This window comes from Melanotaenia boesemani, chromosome 22 (genome assembly GCF_017639745.1).
Source record: "Melanotaenia boesemani isolate fMelBoe1 chromosome 22, fMelBoe1.pri, whole genome shotgun sequence".
NCBI lineage: Eukaryota > Metazoa > Chordata > Actinopteri > Atheriniformes > Melanotaeniidae > Melanotaenia > Melanotaenia boesemani.
This window is the reverse complement of record NC_055703.1, coordinates 6460605-6471823: the sequence shown is the minus strand read 5'-3', so window position 1 is coordinate 6471823 and position 11219 is coordinate 6460605. Positions and strand designations below refer to the sequence as shown.

The 11219-nt window shown below is 39.2% G+C and overlaps 1 protein-coding gene across 2 annotated transcripts in view; it reads left to right on the top strand.

Annotated features, from left to right (window-relative positions):
* The first annotated feature begins 259 nt into the window (after positions 1–259).
* The window catches only part of fam49a (family with sequence similarity 49 member A), a 38240-nt gene continuing 27280 nt past the window's right edge, over positions 260–11219 (top strand). For both annotated transcript variants that reach the window (XM_041975184.1, XM_041975185.1), the window contains exon 1: positions 260–419. The gene's annotated coding sequence lies outside the window, so the exon portion shown is untranslated. The remainder of the gene's footprint in view (positions 420–11219) is intronic.

Sequence of the window (11219 nt, the reverse complement as noted above, 5' to 3'; positions counted from 1 at the left end):
CAAAACAGAAAATGCCTAGCTTGTTCATTTTATTTTTAATTTCTGTGGTTTTTTTCATAGAGACACAAAATCTTTATTGAGCGGTATAGCGAGGACATGATTTACTGTGCAGCGATTGGTCAAAGAAAAATCAAAAGTGGATTTAATTGGTTTATTTTGCACTGTCCCTAAAATTGACCAATCAAAAATTGAGAGGCGGAGCTTCAGACTGTTTCTTGTAATTTATTTCTTCTTTACCCCCTCCTCCTCTTCGGTTTCCTTCTGGTGGCATAGCAGAGGGAGGGGTTGGTGTTCGGTGTTGTTGTCTGACTGTTGCTGCTGGGGGGGACACGCAGAGCTGCCAAGGTCGGTGTAAGAACTCTTCGGACCAGACTTCGCTGCTTACTGCTTACAAAGTACCAACCACCGGGGACAAACCGGTGAGTTACGTTGCTTAAATAACTTAAATTCACGGTCAGTGGCTGCTAAGTCGAGCTAACTTCACTTGGTCTCGTGCCAAATTGTCTATCCTCGTCACATCAATGACTGTCAAACTAGTTCATATGGAATGAGTTGCCGGGAAGGAAGCGCTAACTTGCTAGCCAAGTTGAACCACTTTTTAAGCGGAGGGAATAGGTATGCTGTAGCGTTAAGCCGTAGAAAAAGCATAAGACGACTTGTATGTATCAGCGCGCATGACCTATTTGGACTCTTAGACCTTTTCCAGGAGTGCTTGACAGCAGCGTTGGCAGCAGGGCAGGCTAGCACGCAAACTTAGCTTGTTACTGATAGCCTAATTCCAGGCACCTTTCACTGAAATTTCACCCGTTTCCCTACAATCAAGTGATATAATTATGTCTTTATTTGGCTAAGTTAATAATTAATTGTAACAGAAATGCTTTGTGATCACGGTGCGTAAAAAGTTATAACGGCTTACTAAGACTTGTTCGTTTTTATGACTGCAGAGTCCAGCACAATCTGGCAGCATTGTTCATACACAGGCAGGTGGTTGCAATAAGATATTTTTGCTTTCTGTAACCTTTACATGTAGGCTTTAAATATCTCAAATCCCTTTAATCACGGGGCTTTTTGCCTCAGAAAAATACCCAGCTGTTTCTCAGTCATTTCTTGACATGAGCTACCTGTTAATATTTCTCATCTACGCAGTGAGAGGACAATTGCACTTTAGTCATTTTGTCAACGTTTTTTGAGTCACTATAATGCAAGTGATTGTAAATTTTCTTGGGGATGATTTGAGATTCTTCCAAAAACAGGGCTTCATATTAGACAGATGGTGCCACTGAACTGTGCATCAGCCAGTGAGAACATTTTTAAAATTAAATGTACCTTCTCAACGTCTTAATAATTATTGCTGCCATCTTTAAATTGGACAAGTTTCATGAGTGTGTGTTGTGAGTGGCCTCTTTGCACTGAAATGGCGCTCTTTTGCACAACAGAACATACAGCAACAGCTGCACGACTCAACAACAGTGTGTATGAGTGTTTGCACATGTGTGTGTGTTTGTCTTGTTTCAGTCAGTATGCCAGGGTGTAATTGTGCCATTCCTGGAATGTAGGCTGAATTTGTTCACTCAAACATGCAGGACAATGGCTGTTGTGGATGAACCCGATCGCTTTTGCTGTATGTTTAAAGGCTTTGCATGTTCGTTACATGTGGTAGCTTATTTCTATCCTCCAGTATTCACCTCAAAGGCTTGTACGAGTGCATGCAGATTTGCCTATTTCCAAAGGCGGCAAAAAATCTTTACTGTAATGGCAGTATAGATATTTAAATGTTAAAAAGGTGCAAATATGGGACCTGCAGCTGAGCTTAATAATTGCAACATCCACTTGAAAATCCTGGTCTGTTTTTACAAGTGTGTGGATTAAGCCATATATATATATATATGCTTGTTGTGGCCAAAACTTTGCTCAACTAGCTGTTAGAAGTAAAAAAAAATCTCTCACTTTTGTTCTCACCCTGTGCAACGTTTTCTACTCTGACAGCAAAACAGGATATGGTCTCTCACACCCTGTTGATCTGTGGTATTTTTTTTTTCTTTTTTTTTTACAATGTAGTTTTTAACATGCCATTGCTTTACAGTTTGCCCAAGGCAGACACCCAGGGAAGCTTTTGCATTATAGTATATCTTTTTCTTTTTTAACGCACTGATAGGTTGCACAAGAGTAAAGATGTACCGCAACATCCCACAAAACAACCAGCTATCATCTTTAGGTTTAGTGTGTTGTCATGATTTTTAAAAAAACACCTGATACAAGGTGAGCAAGCTGGTGCTCATGCTCCCTCTGATGTGGGAAATGCATTGTGTGCAGCCGTTTGGGTCATATTACAAAGAAGCATCTAGCTTCTGAAATTTTGCTGCTTTAAACTTCCAGCAGGCTGGATAAGGTAATGTGATATTTGCAGCTAAGCTGTTCCTAAACTCCACGTGAAACTGCTTGCAAGAGCAATTTTTCTTGTGCTAGAGACCAGCAGTGAATCACAGCTTGCTCTGTGATGCTACATCAGACATCCCAAATGATTTCCTGGCAGCACTGAAGCTGTTTCACATCATTGTTTTACTTTTGATACTAGCTGCACTAGATATTATTTTCACTATTGGTCTTGAACAAGATTAAGTGTGATGCTGTATTGACTGCAAGAGGCATTATGTCTTAAGAAATGAAACTAGAGATAGGCGTATCAGCACTCTGGAATCAATACTTCCATATCTGCCAGTCAAAATTTCAGATTCTGTATTTTTTTTTAAATATTGCAGTACTACCGTGCTAATATGAAAGGTGTATTGTGGTTTCACTTCTGAGTGTGAAAACCAGCCCTGATGTTTTTCTTCCGTGTGACATGATTATGGTAGCCTATCAGATGTCATGATGATGTCCAGATGGCAATAAGTTCTGGTGAATCACTTCGTCCACATGAAAACGCTGTTGTGGGAGGATGGCAGTGTTGTCTAAAAAATTGATTCTCAGTTACTAATTGATTTGTAAAATTTAGTATCTAGTTAGCATGCATATCAATACTTAAATGCCACTTTTCCATCTGCTGGTTCACGGGAAAAAAACACATCCGCAACTACCCATTTTGAACAGGCACTGCAGTGGGCAGCCAAACTTGGTTTTGTCTCCATTTGGATGTGGCCTAAATTATGCAGGTTCAGGAACACTATGTTCTTTCATTTAAGAAATGTGATTATTTTCATATTATTTTGTAGACTCATTTTTATTATGAACTTTAAAAAGTTCATTTTCATCTTGTTTTAATTTAATTAATTATAATAATTAGCATTTTTTTTCTAAGAATTTATGTTCATGAGTTGTTTTTTTTTTCCCAAACCACTTCCATGTTTCTGACATCGTGGGGATTTTTGGGAAGATAACATGACTTCAGTCTTAGTTTTATCCACACTATTATAGCTGTCCTTAGCGACACTTATTCTCTAATATGTTTCTGTTCTGTTTCATTCCTCAGTCTGATTAAAGCACTTGTTTTTATTTTGGTTTAGCTGCTAACTGGGTAGTTAGCAACTATTTTAGAGGTACATTACCACCAACTAGTGGACTGGTGTGTGCTGTGCTACCTCATCAACTGAAACATCTCATGCTGTCGCTGTAAATTCACTCAGGATGTAATTTTGGGATCTACTTGTTACATTTAACTTATTTATCTACATTATTTAAAGCATTTAAATATGTAAAACACCCTTCTTCATTTATGTTAGTAGGTACGCATCCTGCACCCTGATGCATTAAAATATGAAAGGATGCAGTAAACTAATTATAAATGCGTCCTGGGGACGCACCTAATTTTTCTAATGAAAAACAATGCACTGTGAACAAACACTCGCGTTTAAAATCACAGTAACTAGCAAAAAACTTTAGTGTTTCCCCTACATTGACGTGGCAGGCCGTGCACATGAAAACGGACCTTGTATGGGATACGAGTGAGCAAATTGGTACCCGCAAGAGAAGACCCATCACGACGAGGCATTTCTGCACTGCAAGGGAATATCACAGTATTTGCAAGGGGAAAATCCCTTCTGTGAGAGCCCATCAATCCACTGTGTACACATATGTAGACCAATGTCCTCGTGGCAGTGACCAGAGCGCTCTCAGTTCTGTACCTGCATGCTCGGCTAAACAGTCATCGCTCGCTCAGCTGCTTGAGTTTTGAGACTCCGGACTTTATTGGTTGGTTTTTGTCAGAAAGAACTTCTCTAAACATGTAAATTAATAACACTGGGATTTGCCATATGTGTAAATGGTGATTCCACTGAATTATTGGAAACCTAGACCACATTAGACCAGCTCTGATTAAGGAGAACTACATCTTCAAATCTGGACTGAGGAGGAGCTCAAGGGTTAGTTGCAGAACAGCTGACACAGTTGAGGTAGAGGAAGCAGGAGAGTCACGGAAGAGCAGGGGAGGCGAGTGGCGTAGGAGACAATGAAATAAAATAAAATGAAGCCAGAATGCAAATCGTGTCACTGACACAATAACTTACTAGATGTACATATTGGTGAATCAAAATTTGTTGTTAGTGCCTGTTTGATTGGTTTGTGTTGTTGATGATAATAATAATAATATTAATAAAACATCTGTTACAGTGGCGTTTGTTTTTGGTATGCAACCTTGCAATTTTATTTCTTTAATTTCATATACAAACATAAATATGTCCATTAATTATAACCATGTCATACCATATCACAGTTAAATGAGTTTAACACTACAAGAAATAAAATAATATCAGAAATAGAAAGAAATAATTTTTTTTATTTGGGGACCCATTGACTTTCTCAGGGACTCATTCAAATCGCCATCTGTGGGTCCCAGGGACTCTACATTAAAAACCTATCAACATCACTGGTTCTTGTGGTTTTTAAAGCCACAATTTGGTTAAGACAGAACAAACTGGCCAAGGTGTCCCTGAACTCTATGGCTCCAGGGTTTTTGTACTGTCTCTTCTCATGTTATCAGCAAATAATCATCCAGTTTACTGTGGACCACCAGTCACTGCTGACTCAGCCAATGCTGCCATCTGGGCTGGAACAGAAAACACAGCAGACTTCTCACTGGTTCAATCAGACGCTCAGCTAACAGATTTTGAGGGTGTGTGTGACAGACAGACAGCGAGGGAGGGAGACTATGAAAAGTGTGAAAGAAGATCAAGTCTTAAAGACTGCTTACCCACCCGTCTGGTTGGCCAAGGGACTTTAAAAACATTTAATAAGTATTAATAATCAGCTGTAGTTATAGTTCAACATGTCGTTTTGGACCTTGGTTTATTCTGTCTGACAAATCAAAGTTCTCTCTCAGTTGTAACTGAGCATTCAGTCACACAAAGACTTTTTTCAGGCTAAGCAGGATTAAAAAATCCTGGTTGTTAGAGCAGATTATTGTCTTAAAAGCTTAAAATTTTTTTAACACTTAAGCCATCAGTGTTCAGTGTTTATCAGCAATAATGTTCCTCAGCCTGGTGTTTTTATGACTTCTAGAAAAATGGCCATTTGTGTGTAGTAGCTTGTATTTGTGTCGCAGTAAAGTACCAGCACCAAGTTCCTGTTTTACCCTGAACTAGCGGTCTGCCTGGCCCATTTTATTTGTGTGAACAAGTATGTGTACAACTGCCGCCGTTATGACCCTGCACACTTCCCACTCACGTTTCACTTTTTCTGCTCACATCCTGTCAGTGGGACAGCAGCTCTCTGTAAGTCTGTTGCTGTGCTGTTTCATTATACTCTTAGTGGCTGTTATTGTTCAGCGGCTGCGTTTTAATGGTCTGATATGTTAGAAGTCTGCAGCCACTCTGCTGTTGTATCACACCTGCTCTGTTTGACTTGATTGATTAGTTGTGATGATGCACAACATAGACTCAAAGATTTCCTTGTCTTAACTGTTCAGGATTTGCAGCATATTTGTATTGAACCTGTTTTCTGTTATGCATTAGTTTCTCAGAGAAGTGCTGATTTGTACTGTTTCCGTTCACAAGACCTTTTGTTATCTGTCCCATATGCTCATACAGACTTGGGTAAAAAAGCTTTTGTCCATTCTGCACCTTCTACAGGAAATTTGTTGCAGAAATGGAAATTCATCCATTCTGAGAGTTCTTGAGGTTGAAACCACTAAATGCACTTTTTTATCTATCTATCTATCTATCTATCTATCTGTCTGTCTGTCTGTCTGTCTGTCTGTCTGTCTGTCTGTCTGTCTGTCTGTCTGTCTGTCTGTCTGTCTGTCTGTCTGTCTGTCTGTCTGTCTGTCTGTCTGTCTGTTTGTTTGTTTGTTTGTTTCTTTTTATTTATGTTTTACATGTGTAACTTTGTAACCGTTGTATTCTCTACTACCTTTCATTGCCAGGACTCTTTAAAGAAGTTCTTATTCTCAATGGGATTTTCCTGGTTAAATTAAGTTTAAATTAATCCTTTCATGATTATTAAGAAACAGTGCCACATGTTTTTTACATATATTTTACTTATACAGACTTTTTCATATAATGCTTTATATTTTTTAATCATATATTACTGTGTTTTATATATATATATATATATATATATATATATATATATATATATATATATATAATATATATTTCTCCAAAAATAGTTTTTTATATTTCTAGAATATCAATATTCTATAGAGGCATGTGGCTGCCTGGCAACATCTGATTGGTATAACATAGTTATGTGATGATTTTTACTCTTTCATGCAGATCCACTCGTAGCTCCTCCCTGGCAAAAATAAAGCATATCTAACTGAGTAAATAGTTAAACATAAGAAAAAAAGTAATGAGCCAAGTATTGCCCAATGTAGCAGAGTAAGAGCAGTGTTTCTTCCGCAAAAGTTTACTAACATTTTCTTGAAACTACTCTTTAGAAGTATATTTTATGTTAAAAAAAAAAAAAAAAAAGGGTAATATTGCGGCGCATCCTTTAACTTTAACCAAACGCTGTGGCAAGCTCAGACTTGAGGATTTATATCCATAACGCGTCACACTAAAACAGTGCACATGTCACAGTGCTTTATCGTTTTATATCTATGTCACAGTCTCAAGAAGTAAGCACTTACTTTGTTTGATGAGCTTCAAGATATGTAAAGATATAACAAAAGGTGCATTTAGATGTTAATGGTATTGACGGTGACAATAATAATGATGGTTAATAGAAAATTTCTCACCAAGCTCACCCTGTCTCCATTCTCCAGGCCCCAAACCCGACACAGGTGAGCGTACCCATTAATGAAGAGCACACACCCAAAGTGCCACCCACAATCACCGGTGATGTCACCACGCTGTGCACACATGCATAATATGGGAAAATAAATAACCCGACATATGGCTCCTACAGTTCATGAAGTGTAAGGAAGTAAATGTAAGTCTTAACCCAATTTTCATAAAAATAAATCTCCAGAAATGGAAAATTCGATTTATCAATTAATCGCCTGGACCTAGTAGGAAGGGTCTGCTAAAATACAGGTACATTGTGTAAACTACCTTCATCAACAAGCTTCCCTGCTTTGACAAGTTTAACAAGCCTAAAAGCATCATAGTCTTAAAGGAAAAAAACTAGCAAAAAGATTTATTCCGACTGAACATGTCATACTTTCATTCTGTGTTTGTCATAGTTTTACATAACTGATTTAGCTATTTAAACCATAAAAACTCACTTCTGCTCTGTGAGTTTCATTTCCTGTTTTATGTGGAGAAGTTACCTGCATGGCAGGTAATTTCACATGAGTTTGTAATCTAATACACTAGGGATGCACCAATACCACATTTTTACAAACCAAGTAAAAGTACTTATATTTGAGTACTTGCCAATACAGAGCACTGATGCAAGTACTAATAAATCCCACTTTTGTTAACTGGAGAAGTGTGGACCAGATGCGACGACTGAGTGGTTAATTGTGGGTTATACAAGTCATCCTGCAGCATCCTCTACATCTAAGGCTGGAAAACTGTCAGAAACTTCATAATTTAGGAGGATAAAGTGGTTTTTGGTGGACAGAGCATCTACATACCTAAAATAAGGTCCTTTCGTCGAGATAATGCCAAATGCAGATTTTTAATATGGCATGATTAATAACTTTGTTAAATAGAATTAAATAAAAGATATTAGGTAGAGGAGAAAATGTCAGGAAAATAAAAGAAAAAGTCTAATTAAAAAGGAGAGTACTAATAATGATTGTGATTACCACTTAAATTTAACGTAGCTATAATTGTGCATAGCAAACACTGATCATCTTCAAGTCAGATTATAATTTTAAACCCCAGAACTAATCGAGTAAACGGTCTGGAGGGTTTACCAGATGCTTGGATGAACTGCTCTGCCTCAGTTACTGACACAGGAGTCGTCCTGACAGCAATAGTTTTTTCACATTGGTATCGGTTTTGTAGTATCGGAGCACTTATGAATACCGAGTACGAGTACACGCCCATGGGATCGAACCGATACTCGATAATGGTATCTGTGCATCCCTATAAAGACCCCTAATCAAGGCTTTTAACTCCACAACTGCTCCCAGGGTGCAGAGACTAGAAATGGGTGAAATGCAGAGACTAAATTTCCTAATTAGGATTAATAAAGTAAAAATTATTATTATTATAAGACAATGTGACTATGCATTAGCATGCATTATGGAGTGCACCACACTAGCTAAATGTATAACACATAACCCAAGAAAGAAATTAGTGATTTGCACTGTCCCACTTTTTTTTTCATCTTCACACCCTACAGAACAATCTTTGCCTCCATCTGTCTGTCTCACTGTTTGGCTGTGTTTTGAACTTGGCTACACCCTTTCTGATCACAGCAGGTGCAGGAACTTAGAAACTTGCAGTTGCTTATTGTTCATTACAGTCTAATGGTCTGTGAGAGCAGAGATATTAGGCTATTCAGGAGGACACCTGTTATGATTTAGCAAGGAGCTCCACATGGTGTTCAAAGAAAAATAAATGTAGTTACATATTGCTGTCTTGTGAAAGCTACAGCATGCAGCTATGCATGATTAACTGGCCTAAATTTACTGCAAAGATTGAGATGTGATTTAATGAATGATTAGCAGTTACTGAAACGAGTCCCATCTTAATTTGGCAAATATGAACCTATTTGTACTTAAAGTAGTTGGATTTCTTTTTCTTTTACATTGTGTTATCATGCCAGGTGGGTTGCAAAATTTAACCATATTTACAGAAAAATTCCCTAAAAAGACAGACATACTCAGAGTAAATGGAAGAATTATTTTACAATAATAAGGTGCATATTCATGTTCTTGGTGTCTAAAGACATCTAAGGAACTCACAGAATGTATTCCCATTGTGCTTCATTGCCCCTGTCCTTGGTGTACACTCTGGTGGACTCCGCCAAGGCTGCCCTTTGTCACAGATTCTGTTCATAACCTTTATGGACAGAATTTCAGCCGAGGTGTTGAGGGGATCCGGTTCGGTGGCCTCAGGATTGGGTCTCTGCTCTTTGTGGATGATGTGGTTCTGTTGGCTTCATCGGGACGTGATCTTCAGCTCTCACTGGAGCGATTCGCAGCTGAGTGTGAAGCGGCTGGGATGAGAATCAGCACCTCCAAGTCCGAGACCATGGTCCTCAGCCGGAAAAGGGTGGAGTGCTCTCTTCGGGTCTGCAATAGGGTCCTGCCCCAAGTGGAGGAGTTCACGTATCTCGGGGTCTTGTTCATGAGTGAGGGAAGGATGGAGCGGGAGTTTGACAGGCGAATCGGTGCGGCGTCTGCAGTGATGCGGACTCTGTATCGGTCTGTCGTGGTAAAGAGGGAGCTGAGCCAAAAGGCAAAGCTCTCGATTTATCGGTCGATCTACGTTCCTACCCTCACCTATGCCCACGAGCTGTGGGTAGCGACCAAAAGAACAAGATTGCAAATACAAGCGGCCGAAATGAGTTTTCTCCGCAGGGTGGCCGGGCTCTCCCTTAGAGATAGGGTGAGAAGCTCAGTGATCCGGGAGGGGCTCTGAGTAGAGCCGCTGCTCCTCCACATCGAGAGGAGCCAGATGAGGTGGCTCGGTCATTTGGTTAGGATACCTCCTGGACCCCTCCCTGGTGAGGTTTTCCAGGCATGTCCCACTGGATAGAGGCCCCAGGGAAGGCCCAGGACACGCTGGAGGGACTACATCTCTAGGCTGGCCTGGGAACGCCTCGGGATGAGCTGGTGAATGTGGCCGGGGAGAGGGAAGTCTGGGTTTCCCTGCTTAGGCAGCTGCCCCAACGACCCAACTCCGGATAAGCAGAAGAAAATGGATGGATGGACGGATGTGGGAGGTGGAGTTTTACCTCTCTGATCAGAGTGTTACAAACTGTTTTCATGGTTATTTCTCCACAGCTCATTTAATAATTTTTGTAGTATTTCTTCTCAGTGATGCACTTTGTAGAAGCTACAACTACACCCATCCCACAGCCAGCTGCCCAGACGTCTTTTGTGCAGCTTGTTTTAGTGGAAATTAGGCTGTAATTTGTTGTGTACTGTACTTTACATTTAATTTCTTGACATTCGCATATTCATATTATGAGGCAAAAATTATGTAAAATGAATGCATCAATAGATAAAGCACCATAAAAGCCGACTAAAAACAGCAACACAGAATTTATTACTGACAGTACTTTGTAGAAATATCACACAGATCAACAGTGACCAAGCCTCTCCTCATCTGCACATCATTCTCTCAAGTATTGGCTTTCAGGAGGAAAAAATATTGGCATAGAAACAAACACACAACAGAAGCTATTTACACTTTTTCCTGCAGGCGTCTATTTCTATTTATAGTTATTTATACTACTATTGACCTACTATTCTCACAAAACCAACTCAGCTCATTTTTGGCACCACCGTGCATCAAAAACATTGCTTTTTTTTTTTTTTTTTCTAAGAGAACCATTATTTTTGTTCTTTTCAGACATACATATAACTTTTTCCTTACTTGATCTTTGTCGGCTCCTGACTGGACTATACCATCAATTTAAGCTTTCTGATTGGTCGAAAATGGCTTTGTCCCTATTTCTGGGTCACAGTAAAGGTCTCTTAGCAACATAGCAGTGATAGTGATAATTTTTTTTATTTACAAAAATTAGAGAAATGGTGTTACCACAGATCATACATTGTGGATTTACTCTTTACATTAAACACTACGTTTTGCAGCTGGATTGTAAACTTCATGGATGGGATATACACATCTAGAAAACTTTTGAAGAACACCTAAGGAGTA